This window comes from Crocodylus porosus, unplaced genomic scaffold (assembly GCF_001723895.1).
Source record: "Crocodylus porosus isolate Cpor-Errol unplaced genomic scaffold, CroPor_comp1, whole genome shotgun sequence".
Classification (NCBI taxonomy): domain Eukaryota; kingdom Metazoa; phylum Chordata; order Crocodylia; family Crocodylidae; genus Crocodylus; species Crocodylus porosus.
Window position 1 is genome coordinate 91606067 of NW_017728906.1, and position 10888 is coordinate 91616954.

Below are 10888 nucleotides of genomic sequence, written 5' to 3' on the forward strand. Positions count from 1 at the left end.
GTGAGCAAGGCAAACTGGAGGCACACTGCTATGCCAATGCAGATATGCCCTCTGAAGGACTTGTAATACAGTAATTTTAGGAGGCTCTTGGGGTTTCTGCACTAAAGGTGAGAGTGCTCCAAACCCCAGGCTAGTACCAACACCCACCAGCATTTGTGTAGCTCACAGCATAAGGTGTCACATGGCCCTGACTCGCAATTTTAATTTATCCAAAGCAATCACAGGCATCAGCCCTTGTACCCCCAGAAGCAGCTGGGGATGTGAGAGCCCACTGAACAGGAGGGTGGGAGCATCCTGGGCTACTGGATGACTTCAACTTGAGCCGAATGACTCTGGGGAGTGGCCACACCTTTAATGGTTAACAAGAGCAAGGTTATACAGTTTAGAGAGAATTCTGATCTGAAGTGGCGTAACTTTGAACCCAGTTACTAGTGCTCTAAGCCACTTAAAAGTGTTAATATGCAGCCAATCCAGGGGTTAGGAGCTTCAGGAGCCACTGAAAATTACTGTGTAACAAGGCCCTCAGAGGGCATATCTGCCATTGGCATAGCAGTGTGCCTCCATCAGGATGTTTCTGAGTTTGCCTTGCTGGCCTCTTCCCACTTGAATGCTCCAAACCCAGAACTTCACTAGTCAACTTACCTCAGGGGCACCCAGAGCAGCTGCTCACAAGCATGCCAGAGTCTGATGTCCTGAGGAGCAGCTGGGTAGACATGTCACCAAACCAGCTTCACTGCTATATTTCTACTTTGGAGCATGGAGCACGTAAGCAGGAGCAGAAGTAGGGTAGGGTGGACTGAAGAACATTTCTCCTGGAAAATAGACAACTGTGTCATAAACACCCTAACAGGTTAGAGAGGGAAAAGGGTTATGATAGTTCAGGGGCCATCAAGCTTACTGAGAGATTTGCCTAAGCAAGGAGTGCAGCAAAGCAGAATATATTTATAATTTCACCTGTCCTTGATTTTTTTTTGAGGGGTTTAATTCTTTTTTTTTTTTTTTTTTTAAGATCATTTATTCCTGTTAACTATCCCCTAAACTGTATAGAGTGCTTCATTTTTTGGTGATGTGCCTTAGGGGCAGTCTGACTTTGTAGTAACTCTAGCTCATAATTTCATCAGGTAACATACTCATTCAGAATGAGTGCAAGGCAACACAGAAAGCTTCAAATCTATCCATCACTCAGGCATTAAGCAACCATGAAATCATTAATACAGGATTGCATTTGTTTTGCCTAATGATACAACTGCAAACTCTTGTGCTTTCTTATGAATCTAGTTTCTTTTTACCTACTTCTAAATAATTTCACCCAAACTGAACCAGTCTCTGTGTAATTTCATGTGTGACCTTATCCAGACCCAATTTTTCTTTTTATGGGAAGTCACAGGGAAGTTATAGAAGACATTTAGGAGAAAAGATGAATTAAATATATTAGTGGAAAAATGTTTAAACTTTAAATAATTGTTAAGTAATAAGTAAAGTAATTAAATCATAGTTTGGACCTATTATAATTTGTTGACTTGGCCTAGACACTCCAAATTGCTTTTAGTTTATTTGTCTTAGCCAGGATTTGGGATTTTTGCTAATATTGGAGAGTTAGTTAATTTACTTCGATCGAGCAATGACATTGCAAAATATTCACTTCCTCAGTGCATTCCTGAAAAGTTCACATGACCCTGGTGTAGAAGAGGTCTGATTTGGCAGGAAGAGAGGGAAAGAGAAATTGTAGTACAGGGAGGAAAGGAACAATACAATATATAATAGTTTTGGGAGAACTGTCTCTCTCCCGCATTCACTTATGCCACTCTAGAAACTCCATGCTTCCCTAGTCAGTTTTTTTTTTCCTCCCTAATGTTGTGGAGTGGGAGAAACCTGGGGAGAAGAAACCAATTATACATACCTACGCAAGCTCTGCTTGAATTCCTTGCAGCCACATTGTATGTTTATCTAGTATAAAACTTCAAGGTATGATGATCCATTGTTTGCTATTTCCTCCTAAATTCATCATCTTTTGATCTAACAATGCAGTGGAGCCTCTTCAATGCCATTTTGAAAAAACTGCTTAACTATAAAATGTAAAATAGATTGTTTCTTTCAAAGTAGATCTTCTCTAGTGATAATAATTATTGCCCAGATTTTGGGTTGCTACTTATTTTTGTTTGAGAATAAACCCTTAGTTAGAAGTTTCTGTTTCAAAATACTGTGTCTTTCTTGACCTGTCAGATCACATACAGCAGGAATGGACAATTATTTGGGTATGTGGGCCACACAGAGAGTTTTGGTGAGTTCTCACGGGCCAGGTCAGCACTCCTTTCTATCTCCCCCCGCCCACCACAACAACTCACCCAAACTCCCTGTGTGGGATGGGTCTGTAAATGGGCAGGGAGCAGTATTCAGGAGTGAGATGGGTAGGAGAGCCCAGGATCACAGGGTAGGGTTGCAGGGCAGCTCCTGTCTTGTGGGTGGGGGGATGCCTGGGCTTTAGGTGCCAGTAGCTGACTGTCCATAGGTGAGGGGGCAGGGGCTGCATGTAGCAGAGCTTGTCTAGGTGGTGTGGTCTATGGTTGCCCCAGCGGCCCTCTGCATGGGATGCCCATGGCTGCTCCTGCCTGGGATAGCCACGCCATGCTCCAGCTGGCCCTGGCCCTGATCAGCCTACACAGCTTCTAGTGGGGCTGCTTCTGGTGTGGCTGCAGCCGCCAGAAGCAGATGCTGCTTGGATCCCGTGTCCTCCAGCATCTCCTCCTGCTCCTACTGTGCCGCTCCTAGCCAGGAGGGAGCTTTAGCCAGGTGGCTTCTGCCCCACTGCATGTGTTGCACAAGGGGCCGTTCGAGCTCCTGGAGGCTAAGTTCCAATTTGGTCCCCAGAAGTGAGTCACACCACAAGCCACAGAGACAAAGCCTTTGTTGCTTGCAAGCAGGTTGGCCTGGAGTCATGAGACTCAGATCAAAGCCGACCCCGAGTGCCTATTCTCCATTGCTTATATACTCGATTACAAGGTATTGGAAAATTCCATTAGCGCAGGCGCACTTCAGGCTGACATAGTTGCAAGATTAGTTGCAAAACTTGGGACTTTTCAGCCGCAAGCTTTGTGGTTTGCATTCTGACACAACAGGGCGAAAAGACAAATTTCAGGTCCTGAGTACATTCTTATGAAAGCATAAAGCGTTAAAGCAAACAGTTTTTAGCCCCTGCTTGTCCCACACATGGTGCTCTGGCTCCACCTCCTGACTACTTTCCACCCACTCCACTGTGCCAGAAGCTAGGCATGCTAGCCACCGCTGTGGCCAGGCCAGCAGACACAGGCTGCCTTGGGCTGGGCTTGGTCTCATGTGGAACAACATGGGGGCAGCTGCAGGCTGGATCGAATCAGTTGGCAGGCACCCCCTCTGGGCCAGATTGAATTAGTTGGCCGGCTGGATTTTGTCCACCCCCAGTATAGCATGAGCTCTCACAAGCCCAAGCTCACTTCATCAGTATTACTACAGCATCTGATGAAGTGCAAATCTACCCTGCTTTCTCCTTATCTCACTGGTCAGTCTGCATTCTTGACACACTCCCATCTTTATTTACTCCAATTTTTGTATTATGTGCAGATTTTGCTAGCAGTCATTTTGTATTTTTTTCTGTCATGGATGACAATAAAGAATAGTTCTGGCCAAGAACAGAGCCCTGTAGGACTCCACTGAAGTACTACCACAGGGTGATGTTTCTTCACTTACAATGGCTTTTTATAATCTGTTAACAAGTTCTTAATCCACTCAATATGGGCTACATCGATTTTGAATAACACTTTTTTTTTATCTGAATGTCAAGTGGCACTTATGTCAAATTTCATGCTCAAGTTTATTATGTGGATACAGTTATCTTCAATCAACCAGATTTATGATTGCCACCTCCTTCCCTCCCCGCCCCCCCAAAAAAAAAGTTTGCTTGAAAGGAGCTATTTTCTAAAAGACCTTTTTTTGGCACAATAGGAGATAGTTATGTTTCTAATTGAGAGCAGAACTTGTCCAACCATATTTGTATTTACAAATTAAGGGGTAATTACATTTACTTGGCATGGCACCTATATGAATGCACACTAGAGTTTATAACATTTAGTAAATTCAATTTTGACTCCCACACAAATCCAGCCATAAGTTCAAGCATGTGTGGAATGATGAGTTGCAATTTACTGACAGCTGGTGTGGATTCTCAGTCTCTTACTTTCTAAATTCACGTCCAGGTGGAAAATAACATGTAAGACCAGGGATATTTTTTAATTGTTATTTCCTTTATTTTTCTGTATCTCCTAGGTGGTGTAGTGTTTGTAAGACTACTTTAGAATTAACAATTACAATGAGACATTATAATGCCAGCAGGCAGAATACATCCATGAAACAGTTACAGTGCTCATTTAAAGAGCTTTACAAGGCATATTGTATCTGGAGTCTATAACATTTTAGAGTGATTTGATGCAAGTCTCCCCAGTCTGAAAGCACAGAGAAAAACTTTTTTTTTCAGGCCTGATGCCCTAACACACTATCTCAGTTGGTTTTATTTTTTTGGTTGAAGTTTTACAATTTGTAATTAAGTCACTTAGGTGAGTTGTCATTACTTGCATACTTTTGTTATGGATTTTTTGGTCAAGAAACCTTAGCTGAGGATTTGAAATAAACTACTTTAGTGACAGTCCCACACGTTTGGACTTGATAGTGCAACTTTTTACATACAAATTTATGTTATTGACTGCAGTGTTTATCGTTTGTGTGCATTAGGTGTAATGCACACACCTGAGGTAACTAGAAAAGCTTTACATAGCTATAAACAGAGCCTCCCTTCCAAGTGACAGTGCTTTGCCCTTCTGTAGCACTTTCCCCCTAAGGATAGCAAGGTGCTTTCCAAACATTTAATTGAGTAAACTTCCCTTAAGAAGAATGGAGAGATATTATTGTTCTTATTTTACAGATGGGGAAAATTAGCCACAGAAAAGGCTACATGACTTACCATTTCCTATATAGATCCCAAAGTCCTAGGTCTGCGATTTGGCCATGGGGATGTGTTCTTCACTCCTTTCACCAGACTTCATCAATAGTACCAGAGCCCAGAGACTTAGCATACTAGCTTGGTTGTCATTCGAACAGAACTAAACAGTAAAATAGAGCCTCTTACTACAACTGTGACACTGATTATTTAAAAAAGAACATGGAGAAGTTTTAGGGTCCAAGAGGCAGACAACAAAGATGACAGAGGGCTTTAAAAGCAAGTCATATGGGGAGAGGTAAGCATGTTCAGCTTGAGGAAAAGCCACTTAAGAGCAGACATGACAGCAGTCTTCAAATACTTGAAAAGCTGCCATAAAGGAGGAGAACAAACACCTTTTCTCTCTTGTCGCAGAGAGTAGGACACAGACCAATGGTTTGAAGTTGCTGCAGAGTAGGTTTAGATGGGATATCAGGGAAAACGTCTTCAGTTAGACCACTGAGGCAGTAGAATAGACTGCCTAGGGAAATTGTGGACTCTGTCATTGGAGGTATTCAAGAAGAAGTTGGAGAGCCACCGGTTTCAGATGATATAGGTGCAGCTATGCCTAAGTTCTACTGTTCTTAGTTCTAGGCTTTGCTGGTTGCTGGCCTGGAAGGGAATCCTGGCCTCCCTTCATCTTCTCCCAGTCCCCTTTCTGCTGTATGCTGATTCATTTTTTTAAACCTTCTGCAGAGGCATGGGATATTGGCAGCAGCCAAGACTGGTGTGTGCCAGTGCTCTTGCTGGGACTTAAAGCTGGAGGTTTCTGGCTAAAGGGTCTTACATCTTCACTCAGGGTCAGACCAACTCCTGTACTTGGGGTCAGAAAGTAATTTTACTGCCTGATTAGTTGCTACAGACTGGCCGCGTCTACACAAATGGCGGACTGCACAGTTGTTACTGCGCAGTCATTTAGTACTTGCATAGTCAAGTACTAAATGACTGTGCAGTAACTGGTGTTACTGTGCAGTAGCATCCTTAAATGTTTCTTTTTTTTCACAGTTAGCGCCCCCCAGTGCAACTGTGCAGTAGCGTCTTGTGTAGACCTGGCCACTGTGGGGGGGGGGAGTTGCCTTCTTTTGTAGCAGGGGCATGGCCCTCTATCTGGGATTTCTTGAGCATATATTAACACCCTTTTAAAGAAGCAAGATGTTGACTGCTGTGGTTCCTCTGTCTTACCTGTGGCAAGGATAGGGTGTTATGTTTTGTGTTGTGTCACAGTTAATGGTAGATTTACGAACAGGTTAAATTATGGATTTGTATGGGATGGTTTGGATAGGGGTGATCTTGCCTCAGGCAGAGAGTTAGACTAGATGACCTCTGGAGGTCCCTTTTAGTTCCGCTTCTCTATGATTTCTGTAATCAGAGTTGCTCTTTCAGTCTCCATCACAGCCAGATCCTGGCTGTTGGAAAGGTTGCTATGCGATACAAAGCACCTAGGATTCTTCTAGTACTGGGGATTTCCAGTTGGCATGGAGAGCCCTGTGCAACTTGCCCCCACCTCCTCTACTGTAAATACTTGTCAGGATGGAACTGAGGAGAGATGGGTTTGGCTAGAGCGCTACTGTTGCACCCCTATAATCCTTACTGCTAGAACATCTCACTGGGGACCATTTCAGCTGGGTGCTACTAAGAGCAGACCCAAGGCTGTTCTCAATTGCTTTGACATCTGCTCAAATCCAAGGTTGGCTCTAGAGTTGAGTAAGGTGTGAAAAATGGCATATAATGACTCATGTTTCCCTATTGCCAGGTGCATGGAACCACAACACTAAAGCTGGTGACTGTTTAGCCCTGTGTCTTTCATTCTCACTAAAACAACGGTGAGGGATGCTACCTGAAAAATGTACATTTTGTATGAACATAAAATGTTCTATTAGTTTCAGTTGCACCTACATAGTTCAGGTTTGAATTTAGCCTAACAAAGGAAGATAGTAGTTCTGTTCTTTCACTAATATGGTATTGTACCATCTTTGAAAATATGCACTTCCTCTGTGGATCTCTTGCCTCAAATGACTTATTGTACCTAACACAAACTATTGATCGAACTTAGCACTGCGATAACAAATGGTTACCACAGGAAACTGGAAAGGATTTTACATGAGTGTGCAATTCTAGGCTCTTCACTTTTATTTCTTCCTACTTTGAATGAGGAAATGTGTCAAGTTCTGTGGCTTAGCTACATGGTTCATTTTCATTCACTTTCAAATATGTTTAAGGAATGGAAGGTAAATGTGCATCTTTAAGAAAAGCCTCTAGTGCTGATCTCCTTTATAGTAGTGTGCACTACTGAAGAGATATACTAGCCCTTTAAAAATCAAGTTTTTGTACTTATCTATGATATTCTAAAAGAGTTTTGCCATGTGTTGAAAACGTTTGTGAAGCACAGATTCCTCAAAATGCTACCAGTGGAATTGCTTATTGTATGGGAGCATTAAAGTGATTTTGTAGCCATGATGGTCCGGAAATTATGAAAGAGGCAAGGCTTTTCTTGAGTATCTTGTATTAGACTAACTGCATAGTAGGGCTAAAATCAGACAAGCTTTCAAAGGCAAAGCATTCTTCTTTGGGTCCAAGGAGTAATATATTCTCTATATATCCATTATATCACATTCCCAAAATGCGATATATTTAATCCAATGCACCAAATGTCCTTACAATAACTACGTGGGTGAAATTAAATAGCAACTATATGCCAGAATGAACTTTCACAGAAAAAAATGTAAAGGACAGAGACACGCACATGCCAGTAGGAACACATTTTTCACAGAACAACCACTCCCTTTCTGAGCTCGCTATTCTTGTGCTCAAGGGAAATGTACTCAACCCTTTAAAAGGCAAGCTTGGCAACATGAAATCATAAGCTGGCTGGACACTAGGAACCAAGGACTGAACACTGTCATTGATGGTATGACATGCTGTAATCTACCTGATGCCTGAAAATTCTTCCTACACACTACAAGTGATAATGACCCTCCTCTCTTTTGATGTGTCTTGATCTCTCAGTAATCAGCCTCTTTTCTTCTGCTAATTGTTTGTCTGGCCAACTCTGGGAATTTCTCCCTATTCCAATTTCACAGCTGTACCCACTGTTCTTAATCATAGCCAGTGGTGTAGCAAGGGGGGAGGGGGAGTGAGTGGGGTGACTGCAAAGCAAAGGGGTGCCAACAGGTGCCAAAGCAAAGGGGTGCCAACAGGCACTGCCCAGCCAAGGTGGGCCATGGGATGGAGCCATGAGCAGCTCGTTTGGCAAGGCATGAGGATGGGGGAAAGGTGGTTTCCACTGCTGCACGCACTCCCAGGCAAGCATGGGGGGGTGAGAGATGGGGCATATGCCCCCTGGATGTGTGCACGGGGCAAGGGCAGGCTACTGCTATGGGCTCTGCCCCAGGTGCCAGACTTCATTGCTATGACACTGATCATAGCTGTGCCTGCTTCTTCCCTCTGACCTTGCGTTCAAAAGATTGTCTAATTTTATCCAGCTATGCAGTAAAACTATGCAATAAAAGGTATCACTCCCCAAATGCTTGCCTGTCTATGGGACACAATCAAGGGGAATGTTCTTGTTCTCTCTGCTGTTAAGAATCATTATTTTTAGTATTGTTAAAAAATTACTGAGAAGAATTAAATGTACTAAGAATGTTATGATTCTATCTGTTATTTTCTTAATATGAGTTCTTAATATGTATTGCCTATATATACAGAAATCTATTATCAGCTACCTTGAAAAATACAGTTGATGTTATATGTTCAGGAAGGATTCTCTCTCTCACTCCCACCTGCCAAATAAAAGAATGCCATTACTTATAGGACTTTTAAATACAAACATTTTTACAGGTTTAAAAGGAGGATGACTTCAGGGGGATACATTTTCATCTGTGGATTTAGATGAATCAGTAGCACTATTTTTTTGCTGGCTGCTGGAATAGAAAAGAAATTGAGGGGAAGAAAGGTCAGTGATTAGAAAGGAATGGCTTGACCTCTATTCTAGACTTAAGTGAAAAAGTATGAAAAATACTCCCAAACTGCCAAAACCACCTGTGGATAAGAGGTAGTGGTAGTAGTTAAGCTGTCATTCATGGGAACTGAGGAAGAGCAGAGAGATGCCTGTTTACCTTAAACATCTTGGGGGCAGAAAGGATTTCCATGACAACGCATAGTTCAGTATTAGCAGTGTATGATAACAAAACAGCCTGTTCCTACAATTGTTACCAAGTCCCCTGACTTTCTCTAGCATTTAAAATGTAGTTTTAAGATACAAAGCAAAATGTGTATTGGAAGGGATGGGAGGAAATGATAAGATCAGTTAAAACAGGTTTGTTTAAATTTTAAGGCTGTTCTGACTGATTAGCACATGGGGCTCTGAGTAAGGACTCTCCGATTATTTTCTGGGCGTTTCCAATGCTTTGCTGTATGAAACGGGGTATATCAATTAGCAATTATGAGGCCGTTTGCCAATTGGCAAGATGAGCATGAAGCTTTCTTTATGCAAATATTTTCTGAATTATTTTACTGGCCAGATATCTAGAGGTCCTCACATGACAGGCTCAGTGTACAGTACTTAGCCTTTCAGAATGTGCCAACAACTATTATGCAGCAACATGAGAGATGCCACAGTTATCATATTTTGAGTGTGGAAATAACGGCCAAATGTACGTAAAGCAAAACTATCTTTACCAGATCATGCCTATCCTTGTATTACCTCAGGCAGGTAAGGACAGCTGCTAAATGGTTAGTTAGAGTAAAAGCCGTTTTAAGTGCAAAGTAGATTTCTCATTCCCTTCTGGCAAAATAAAGGTAATTGATTGGATATGAAGCTTTAGTTGCTTATATATTTTCTACCAGAGAGAACTGATAAGAATTTGTATCTCTGTTTTTTAGTAAGCAAAGCAAAAATCTTCACCAGCTGATATTTTAAGCAATTTTTCAACATTATTGTTTCAATCCCCCAAACCTGTAGGTTTTGTAGGTAAGTATTCCACTGCTGAGCTGTTTTGTACCTTGTTTCCATAGCTAACATTATAGATTTAGTGAGAACTGGATTTTTTTTTTTACTTCCAAATGAATTCTGACCAATTAAAGCACAGACTCGATTTATGAATGAGATGCAGGCCCTTCAAAGTATCCAAGGTTGTGTCTACGCAAGTATTTCCCCCTCAGTGCACCAGCATTTCAATGTCCCCTGTGATAGCAATGGTAAAAAATATTAACTTAGAGAAAGCTGTGAAAGCTACTGATGTTTTTATTATTTTCACCTAACCTTTCTCATAGCTTGTCTGATCAACCTAGCAGACAGTTGTCCATTCTTTGTCTTCATCTCATTTGACATTATACCCCTCCCCACTGCTCTCCCTCATTTCTCTTCTTTCCTAGCTTTGCTTTTCTAGCTTTGCTTTGCTTTAAGAGCCAGGCTTAGCTGGCCAGAGCAAACCAACTTTTTGCAACACCACTATAATAAAAAGATGATAAACTAACAGTTTTAATTTTGTCCCTCTTTCAATAAAATTTGCCTGGTCTCAAGGTGAGAGCTGAGACCATATCAGCTGTTTTAAACAGTGTTTCCCAACAACTCACTTGAAAATGAGAGAGATGCACAGACAGAAAATAAATTTTCTGTTTATGCTATATTTCTCTTTGTAGTTTCATAGAGTTATAGAAAAGTAGGGTTGGAAGGGACCGCAGAAAGTAATCTAGTCCAATCCCCTGTTCAAAGCAGGACTATTCCCAACTAGATCATCCCAGCCAAGGTTTTGTCTAACTAGGTCTTTAAAACCTCCAAGGATGGAGAGTCCACAACTTCTCTGGGTAACCTGTTCCAGTGTTTTACTACCCTTCTAGTGAGAGAGGTTTTCTTAATATCTAACCTAAACTTCCCTTGCTGCA

The 10888-nt window shown here is 41.9% G+C and overlaps 1 protein-coding gene across 1 annotated transcript in view; it reads left to right on the forward strand.

The window, feature by feature from the left end:
- SH3RF3 (SH3 domain containing ring finger 3) overlaps positions 1-10888 on the forward strand; it is a gene marked incomplete at its 5' end in the record, with an annotated part of 378862 nt that overhangs the window by 97415 nt on the left and 270559 nt on the right. The window lies entirely within an intron of this gene.